Source organism: Myotis myotis, unplaced genomic scaffold (assembly GCF_014108235.1).
Source record: "Myotis myotis isolate mMyoMyo1 unplaced genomic scaffold, mMyoMyo1.p scaffold_m19_p_8, whole genome shotgun sequence".
Taxonomy (NCBI): Eukaryota; Metazoa; Chordata; class Mammalia; order Chiroptera; family Vespertilionidae; genus Myotis; species Myotis myotis.
In genome coordinates, this window is record NW_023416390.1 from 70,357,795 (window position 1) to 70,369,136 (window position 11,342).

The window sequence follows — 11,342 nt, forward strand, 5'->3', positions numbered from 1 at the left end:
GCAAGAGGAAGATAAATAATGGCCAGTGTTGGTGGAGCTGCTGTTTTATAAAGAGTGGTTAGCTATACCTTCACCAATTAGACAGCATTTGAGCACAGACTTGAAGGAGGTAACTGGAAGAAGGTGATTACAGGGAGAGCATCACAACAAGTAAAATGGCTTTAAGGGGGGAAATGTGCTTGGTATGTTGTCAACAGCAAGAGGCCAACATGCTTTAGTGGAGCATGCAACATGAAAAGTGGCTGAAAAGATGGCCAGAGTAGTAGCAATGGGCTGGACTATGGGACAGTAGTTCTCAACTTTGGCTGCATACACTTTAAAAAATATCAATATAGCCCTCACAGGTTTGGCTCAGTGGATAGAGCGTCGGCCTGCGGACTCAAGGGTCCCAGGTTCAATTCCGGTCAAGGGCATGTACCTTGGTTGCAGGCACATCCCCAGTAGGGGGTATGCAGGAGGCAGCTGATCGATGTTTCTCTCTCATCTATGTTTCTAACTCTCTATCCCTACCCCTTCCTCTCTATAAAAAATCAAGAAAATATATTTTTTAAAAAATCAATACAGCCCAGCCAGTGTGGATCAGTGGTTGAGCATTGCCCCATGCACCAAAAGGTTGCTGGTTCAGTTCTGGGTCAGGGCACATGCCTGGGTTGTGGGCTCAATCCCCAGCAGAGAGTGTGCAGGAGGCAGCCAATCAATGTTGATGTTTTTCTCTCATCAATGTTTCTATCTCTCTCTCACTCTCCTTTCCTTTCTCTATAAAATCAATAAAAAACATATTTAAAAATACCAATAGCTATGCTTCATTCTATACAAATTAAATCAGAATCTATGGGGTAAGGACCAACAATATCATATAATTTTGAAGCTTGCCCAAAAATTTAGTACACAGCCAGAGTTGAGGTCTACAGATAAAAAGAAAGTATTGCATACTATCAAAAGACTTTGGTTTTTACTTTGAGAGGACTGGGAAGTCACTAAAGGGTTTTGAAAAAAGGAGTTATGTGATCTGATTTCTACTTTCAAAGGATCTCTCTGTCTGCTGTGTTTCAAATAGCCTGTGGTGGGAGGGAACAGGAAAACCAGTTAAGAGGTCATTGCCATGTACAAGCCGGAGATGATGGAGAAAGTAAAAAATAGAAGTGATGGAAGTAGTGAGCTTCTGAATGTATTTTGAAGGCAAAAGATGACCTAATTTGCTGCTGGGTTGTTTGTGAAACATCAGATCAAGAGAGGAGATGAGAGTATTTGCAAGTTTCTTGACCAAAGCAAATAAAATAACAAAATTTCTGAGATGAGTGGCACTATAGGAGCTGCAAGTTTGGAGATAGGATGGGGTTTTATGTTCCATTTAAAACATCTTCTTAATTTTCATAATTTAACTCTTTATTGAAACATCTATTCACTTTTGTAATTCCAAATATAATGAAGATTTCCAATAGGAAGTTTTATATATAAGTGTGAAAACTTTTGTTTATATACAAAGTGAGAACTGTTGACCACAGATATAACTTGTGATGTCAACAGCATATAAATAGTATGCTGTCACGTGAACCAGGATGAGATGATGGAGGAAGTGAGGGTCCACAGAAAAGTAGAAAGGACTGAGCTCTCAGACACACCAAAGATGAGAAATCCAGGAGCTGAAGACAGACCAGGAAAGGGAATAAGGAGGGTCATGTGGGAAGAAGAGAACCTACAGACAGTGGTATCTTAAGAGGAAAGGGGGGGGGGATCTGAAGAAAGAAGAGTGAATTAGTATTTCAAATGCTATCTATAAGTTATGAAAAGTGGGAACTCAAAGCCACCATTAGATTTAGTAAATAAATGACATTGACCACCTTGAGGAGAGCTGATTGATTGGTGGAGTATTATGGGTTACTAGTTAAAGGGTGCTCAGGAGAAATGATACGAAAACATGGAGATTGCAAAATAGGCACTATACATGTTCTCTGAAGAGAGGAAGAGAGATGCCATGACAGTAGCACGGGACTGTGTAATCATTAAAGAGAATTTTCTTTCTTTTTTTTTTTTTTTGAAATGACAGAAGTTATGGCATTTTATATGTTTCATGAAAAATATATATTAAAAATTAGTCCTTTGTCATAAATTCTGCAAGTGTTATTCTCAGTATTTGTATGTTGACATTGTTGCTGGGAGCCTTAACATTTAAAGGGTAGAATAACAAGAAAAATTAACAAACTCTGAGAATTCATCATCTGCTACATATAGTAAGGCACGTGAGGCTTCCAAAATCAAGCATCAAGAATGTAAAATAGTTTGAGAAGTCAAGTCAAGGCCAAGGGACAAAAGCTACTGAAGAATTAATTCCAGATGACTTTCCTGAATATTTGATATAATTTTTGTGTCAATCTTTTCTCTCAGACTAATTGGATTGTCATGGTAAGGGTGTGTGTGTGTGTGTGTGTGTGTGTGTGTGTGTGTGTGTGTGTATGCAAACTCTAGAGAAAACAACAAGAAAGAGAAAAAACAGCCATGTAGAGTTTTTCTTCTCAGACTACCTTGGCCTTCCACTGTTCCCAAATAAATCCCATGAAAGTTACAGACTTTAGTACTTTCAAAGAGTCCTGGGTGCTGGAAACTGGCAATATTTAATCATTCTCTCTACCAGTGAGCTTTGATGTTTTTGGATCACTTAAGGAAGAGAAGACACCAACATGTTCAGCTCTTTTAAGACAGGCATGATATATATTTTGAAGATCTGATATACGAAAGTAGTGTTTAAAATTATTTTCTCATGGTAGACTCAACATGTATATTTCCAAAATTAAATAAAACCTAGATTATGGAACTCTTTAGCCAGCTATTTAAAGAAATTTACATATGGGTTTTAACTTAAAAATTTAGTCACATGCATACGGCATCCATCACAATTCAGAGCCCTTCTAAAGTATATAATTGCAACAACTCTCTACTACCATCTGCCATGAAGATGGTATTCACTGGAACAAACAGATGTGGTAAATAAATTAACGTGTGCACCATTATCAAATGCTGCTCTTCTAAAGTGTGTAAGTGACATGCCAATTAACGCCTGTGAACAGCTGGTTTTAAAGAGTTTGGAAAGTGATTACTTTGCCCCATAAATGGACAACTCCACAGATGTTTCAGGTTGTGCTCAGTTGCTGGCACTTGTAAGATATATTTTGGAAAACACTGTAGTGAAAGCATGCTGTTTTGTAAAATGTTGTTGGATGGCATAATAGAAGAAGGAAACTTTCTGAAATGTTGCAAGTTAACAGTACAGATTTTAGGGTGAGTGAGATGCAGTGTACAGTTCTTAATATGGACTCAAGTGAGTCAAAAATGGGGGTTGAAGAGCCTTCCCTTGTCTAATGCTTTCTGGACATATTGTGCCATCCACCGCAATCATCTAAATGATCTTGTCTTTGGAGAGATGTGAAAAAATTCATCACTTGTGGAATCTCTTCTTCCAGATCTTCAATGATAGTGATGGAAGAATTTGAAATTGTTTAATTAAAACGTGTTCAAGTATTACCTTTCTTTCCTGACCAAAATTAAACTTGGCAGGCTAATTAATAATCCATTAAGATTTACATGGTTAGCTTCCTAAAATATCCTCTTTTTTTACCTTTTTGCTGACAAACAATTTTGAGACAAAGAGAAATGCATCTTTATAATTGTTGACAAAAATTAAAGCTGCCTTAGAAGTTAGTCAATAAAATTAGAAGTCAATAAAATTAGAAGGCAATATTAGGCTTATTTTACACACACACACACACACACACATACACACACACACACACCAAACAAACAAATAAAAAACACTACAGAATTTATAATGAAATCACCATTCACCATTTATAAACCAAACTAGAAAATATTGTACAACAAGAAAATACAGTTGACTTTCTCAAAATAATTATATTTTTCGAGAATCACTTTATGTATAGAAGTTATTTTTTTTATTTTATCTTTAAATGTGAATTATTTGTTTATCAAAAAATAATTTAAGCCTTACTATTACCCAACATCACACGTATGAATTTGATTATTGATTCTATTCCAAATGCATCAGAAAATATAATCAGATCACATATAGTGCTGATTCATGCAAAATAATTTCAATCACCTTCTTCACGTGTCAAAGACCCATAATTGTGGTATAAATTCACAACCATTACTGTGAATTAACAAAGGAAGTTTCAGTGTTAAACTCAAAGGGTAAAGTGTATTGTTTTCTAATTCACCTAAATAAGCAGAGTTCATAGATATAAAATCAATTATTTTCAACCCAATATTTTTAGGAATACAGGTAGAGATTGTGATGCATGTAGAAGATTGAGAATCACCTAAAACAAACAAGGTACCTATCTTTCTACTCTTTTCCCTCGTGGCAAAATCTGCACATTCCTATATCTGCAACCTCGGCTGCTTTCTCTTAGAATTCTAGTTGGGGGGAAAAATACCCATAATGCATATCTTTATCTTTTAGGTATCTGAAGCAAGAAATAGACATCAAATTGATTGAAAGAAAATGTAAAAGAAAAAGAATCAGTGATTAATCTCATCTATGTTCTTTCTTTACACTAGTTTAAATGAAAGAACTAAAATTTCTGTTTATATTTCAAATAATTTCCCTGATGGACATAACAGAATAAGAGACCAGATTTACTCATCCAATTATGGACATCAGACTACAGGAATAGCAGGATGACAACCTCTGAGAGAAGAAAAACAAAATAAGCGAGTTCTTTAATGGCTCCAGGACACTATGTAAAGAGCATTTTCAAAAACATGAGATGAGAGATACATTTCAGATTTCAAGGAGGCCAAGGCAGGTAAAATTGCAAGATAGAGTATCATAAAAGAGAGAGTTGAATGGGGGTGAGGGTGGGAGGTAGGAAGAGAGAGAAAAATCCTATCTAATAAAAGGGTAATATGCAAAATAACCATCACTCCATCACAAAGATGGTGGTGCCGATAGCCATAAGATGTCACGGCAACGAGGCAAGCGTTCTGCCCTGGCTGAGGAAAGCCTCTTGGAAGCAGGTGTGGAGCAGCTGGGGCAGTGGTGACAAGGCAAGCATCCCGCCCCGGCCGTGGAGGGCCTCTGGGCCGTGGAGAGCCTCTGGGCAGTGGGCACAGAGCGGCCAGGCCCCACAGAGAGCAGAGAACCACGGGGAGTGGGCATAAGCTGTCAGGCCTCCTGGATTAGAGGGGGCTCCCCTGAGGGCTACAAGATTAGAGAGGGTGCAGGATGGATTGAGGGACCCACCCCCGTGCATGAATTTCATGCACCGGGCCTCTAGTAGTAGAATAATAGACATATTTAAAAAACTCATCAAAGTACAAGTAAAAAAATCTAAAGAAAACCACTCCAAGATGTATCACAATCAAATTGTTTAAACAGTCTAGGGTCCATGTGACAAGAAGAATATTGTTAATTTTTATTGTTTTCTCTCCATTTATTCATAAACTGACCTTTGACTTCCTCTCTAGACTCACATTTTGTCACAACAACACAAACTACTGTGTAACTTTTCTGTACAACTAGAAAAGTTCTTATTTTTTCCAGGGTCACCTATTTGTTTTCTAAATATTCTGTTCAAATCTCTTCTTAAAAGTCTTTCCTGAGCTCCTTCTATCAGCTCTGTGCATGTTCAGAAAATGCTGGTTGAATGAGAATAAGTGGATGAATGAATGGATGAAAAGATGGATGGAAAAATGAAGTTCTTTAAGCCTCAGAGCAAGGGGGAAAAAGGTAATTGAGAAAATACTAGATTATAAATCTAAACTGGTACCTTGCTATAAACTCCTTCTCTTTGGAATTGCCTTGAGGAATGGGAGCCTTAGGACCAGTGGGGTACTATTCTAGTTTATTGGGTGACAGGAAAAGATGATTTCTTATGGGAAGTAATTTTTCAGGCATCTTGCATTCACAGTTTAATTTCTATGATGGATACTCAGGTGAGAATGGAAACATTTCCTTACATTTCTTCAGTTTCTACAGAGGAATCTACACAGAAGCACATGCTCATGTACACACTGGCTTCAGCAGCCATAGAGGCCATGATATCAGAGGGCATCCATGTCTCATTGATATTATGATTTTGCATATCTAGACTTGATGTAATACTAACAATAGCAACAATCACTATTTATTATGTAACCAACCTTATTCTAGGGGTCTGGGCTAGAACTACTGTAAAGCAAGTAAGGCTGCTGCTGGCCTCAGCTCAAGAGTTACAGAGGCACCCAAAATCTCAGTAATCAAGATAAATATATTTTAATGCAATATTAAAAAAAAATAAAAACTAATGCAAAAATATATGATGGGCTAAATATAAGTTTAAGTAAAAACACTATCAGTAATACTTATTTTTCCTCAGTTCCTGATATGAATCAGGATGATGCTGTGACTGATTCTGGTTGAGAGTTACAGTTTGACACATACACACATACATAATGAACTGTACCAACAGACTTCAGGTGAAAGCCCGTTTTAAATGTTTATTTGCTACTCAGTTAGGAGAGTTATCACATCCTTTTGACAAAACCTCCTTTGTAGTAGTATCAAGGTAGGAACAAATTTCACTTCAGAGTCAATGTTCTCAGTAAGACCATTGTTGTATATATAGTTCATACAATCATTAGAAAGGTTATAGACTCTTATTTTCCTAAAATAAACCAATGATCTTTCTGGATCTTAATTTTCTAATCTTTTTAAGTGGTTAAAAATAGTACACTGCAAACAAATATAAAATACAAACAAGAAGTTCTACTCTATTTACCTCAGAAGGTTACTGCACTTAGAAAAAAAAGGTATGTTGCCTGACCTTTATTGACACCAAGTATGAGTGTTCTTAATATCAAAGTTAAGATGGATTTGCCAGGAAAAAGTTTTGACCTTAGCCAGCTCACCTATCTTGAAGCAAAGAGAGTTGTAGAAATATAGCTCTGTAAGGCTGAAGAGTTAGGCAGCTTCAGAGAAGTGTGTTGAATGGAGCTGGAAGAAATACCATGGATTCAAACTTACACTCTCCTTTGAGCCTTATCACACAGCTATGGACTTTGATCTATGTCAGATCAACAGAAGGGGCAATCAAATCAGAATTGACTTGATTGACTTTGAACAAACACACCAGGAATTTTGGAATAGACTCAGATAGTATGGGTTGAGCCTGTCTTGATCATGTTACCGCCCAATAGCTGACTTTTCTATGACATTTTAGACTTCACAAAATGTTTTCACAAACAACCCCTTTGAGCCTCCTAGCTCAAATATAAGAACTGATGTAAAAAGAATGCAAGATTTGGTGTTACATGCTACATGAAGAATACTGAGACCTAAAGTAAGTTTGTTCAGTTCACATGTAAGAATTGGAGGTAGTTTCTGAAGCTATAGACCTAGAATTTAGTAATTTTCTATTGTATAGCCTTCTTTCTATTACACTGTCAAATATATGAAGAATGGAAAGAATATAAAATTCCTCTTTTCTCATTTACATCAGCATATGTTGATAATGTCTTGCTTTTATTTAAAAAACCAAAACGTGATTCTTTAATTTTTTGAAACAATCTCAAAGTTACAGACAAATTGTAAGTATAAACAAGCACATTATTTATTTTCCTTTATGATCTGAAAGAATTGTTTACATGGTGTTCCACAAACCCCAAATACTTTAGTGTATAGTTGTTAAAACAAGGTCAGGTTTTCTACAGGGACACAATGCAGTCATCAAAATTGAGAAATTAACATTGACATATTACTACCATAAACACAACAAAGCAGAATTCAAGCTGCCGCCTAAGTTTTACCAACTGTTCCAGAAATGTTCTTAATGGCAAGAGGACCCAAATCAGAATCTGGTAGTACATTTAATCTTTTAGTCCACTTCTTTATGAAACCATTTCTGAAACCTTCTTGGGTTTTATAAAATATCATCTTCATATGGGTTAAATACTTTTAAAATGTCCCTCAATTTGACTCTGTCTGATTTTTACTCACAATTAAATTCAGGTTGTATATTTTAGAAATATTATAGAAGTAATAAGAGGCCTGATGCATGAAATTGGTGCAGGAGGGGGATGTCCCTCAGCCCAGCCTGTACCCTCTCACAACCCAGGACCCCTTACTCCTAACCGCCTGCCTGCTCACTCCTTACCACTTGGCTTGCTGCTCCCTGGTGCTGCCATGGAGGTGGGAGAGGCTCCCGTCACCACTGCTGCACTTGCCAGCCATGAGCCCAGCTTCTGTCTCAGTGGCGCTCCCACTGTGGGAACACACTGACCACCAGGGGGCAGCTCTTGCATTGAGTTTCTGCCTCCTAGTGGTCAGTGCGCATCATAGTGACCAGTCATTCTGGTCATTCTGCTGTAAGGGTCGCTGGGCTTTTATATATATAGGTATTATGTTCTTCTCATATTTTATTAGATTGCCCAAGATTTTAATTTGTCCTATTACTAAGAATATTAACTTTGATCTCTTGGTTAAAGTGGAATCTACCATACTTTTCTACTATGCAGACTTTCAATCTATCTGCTTATTTTTGTACATCATTATGAATCAAGGTTTCTTCTTATATTCAACGGGCTGAAATCCATTAACATCATTATTTATTTTGATACCTAATTGTCCCAGATTTGACTAGTCAAAGTCCTTAAAGCTGTCTTCTATATTCTTTTCCAGTGCCTTTTATTGTTTGAGAATTTTATTATTTGGTGCTCATGTTGTTCTTTCCTAGACTATCTCTGGAATTGGACTTTTCTCCAACAAGTCCTACTTATTTTAGACAAGAATAGAATTTAAAAAAACAAGATCTGGGTTCAAATTGTGCTTTATTACTATTAGGATGTTCCTATTTTCTGGCTTTCTCAATGGGAAAAACTACAAAACATATATATAAATACACATTTACATCTTTATCTAGTAATTTAAATTTATATTTTTTATATTTATATTCTTATATTTATATTGAAAATCATGAATTCACCAATACCTTTTTTAAAATATATATTTATATTGATTTCAGAGAGGAAGGGAAAGGTAGAGAGATAGAAGCATCAATGATGAGAATCATTGATCAGCTGCCTCCTGCACGCCCCCTACAGGGGATGGAGCCCACAACCCAGGCATGTGCTCTGACAGGGAATCAAACAGTGACCTCCTGGTTCATAGGCTGATGGTCAACCACTGAGCCACACTAGCCAGGCACTAATACCTTTAACATCAATATAATACGATAGAATTTACACTAGTATTTTTTTTCATATTTATAATTTCCTCCTTTGAGGAAATCCAGATTCAATTATTCCTACCTGACATATTTATTTATGTAATCAATACTCTGTGTTACTGATCTCCAATATTGTCACCATCTTCTTCATTCACAGATGCCTTTCTCACCCCATTTGAGCTCCAACACCTTGCAGTAGGATACACTGTCCCCCAGCTCATGTGAGTACACTTTTCTCTCCACTTTTGCTCCAACTACTAGTAGTACTTGAGAGAAATTGCCCCACATCATGAAAATCTTCCTCATCCCACCCTTCTTACCCCACCTAAAGTTTAATACCTCTTGATAATATGAACTCCTAGATATTCTCTCTCTCTCTCTCTCTCTCTCTCTCTCTCTCTCTCTCTCTCTCTGATATATATATATATATATATATATATATATATATATATATTAGTATTATGACACTCTTTTTTTATTATTGATTTCAGAGAGGAAGGGAGAGGGAGAGAGATAGATAGAAACATCAATGATGAGAGAGAATCATTGATCGGCTGCCTCCTGGGGACCGAGCCTGCAACCCAGGCATGTGCCCTTGCCTGGAATCGAACCTGGTACCCTCAGTTTGCAGGCCGACGCTCTATTCACTGAGCCAAACCAGCCAGCGCGAATTATGATACTCTTGTTGGGTAGATATCCCCTATATATATTCACATCCATGGTGGGAAAAATGTCCCCAGAAATCATGGCAGAGCAGTACAGTATTCTTACCACTGAATATAATGGGAAAGGTTTATACCAAAACATAACATGTAAACTTAATTGCAAGTGGTACAAATCCAGGCCTGTGGTTCAGAACATCTCACACAGGCATCCCCATTAACTCCATCTTCACATGTGAAATATTTAGAAAGGCCTCTGTGTGGAAATTCCAGTTCGTTGGGACATGTCAAAAAGTTTCCCTTATTTCATGCTCTTAGGTTTCTTGTTTTTCTGCCGTTCATACCCCAATCATATCAGACTTAATTTGTTGTGGTCTAAGAAATACTTTTTATGTATGAACATCTGGATTTACTCAAACACCAATTTATGAGTTTTTATTTCTTTTAAATCTCTCTATATATGGTACTCCTAAGTTCCTTTTGACATTTCATAGGAATCAGCTTACCCTGAGCCAAATTTTAACAATTGTCTCCCACTATCTCTTCTTGTTTTGACTGCCCTCTGGCCAGACTTCCGTAGATCTCAGCCAGTCCTCCTGATTTGGTTGACTTGAAAAGATCGGTCAGTCTAGCACAGGTCAAATCCTTCTGGCCTTTCCTGGTGGGTCTTCTCCACCATGTTTCCCTCGACGGAAGGTGCAGAAACTCATAGTATTGGTGTACTTCTTACTAATGTCAAGTGAGACTGAGTAGGATTTCTCCTGTTTACCCCAAAGTGTGACCCAAGCACTGGGTGACCCAAACACTGAAGGAAGACGTATCTTGAGCATTAGAAGGTAGAAAATGACATTAAATGTCCAGATAAGATATGTCACAAACAGGAAAGAGAGGGAGATGGAAAATCTAGAGCCAAATGCCAAAGCAGAACAAATTTTAGAATTAAGAAAACTGGAGGCACAAACTTCAGAGGTCCACAAAATTATTAGATGGCACTGTTGAGTCATGTGTTAACTTCACTAAACAAATATCAATATGTCAACCTTGCTATGAATGCAACTACCAGTGTGAATGTGGTACAGGCAAATCCTGTCCCCAAGTTGCTTATATCTTGAGAAAGAGAAATATTTTGGTGTTCCTGCTCTCCTGCTTACTGCCAATAAAACTGTCTTATAAATGTGTATATTACTAAAGTAATCCTGATTCTATGTAGTTTAATTTAAACAATTTCATCGGAGCCCTCGCCAAGCGGTTCAGTTGGTTGGAGCATCACCCAGTACACCAAAAGGTTGTTGGCATACGGGAGGTGACCAATCGATCAATGTTTCTTTCTCTCTCTCAAATCAATATAAACATATCCTTGGGTGAGTATTAAATAATTTAATTGCAAATTCTCTTTTAAATCTTTTTAACAGTTAAATTATATCAAAATCCTAGTTATTGTGCAATGGTTTTTATAGGT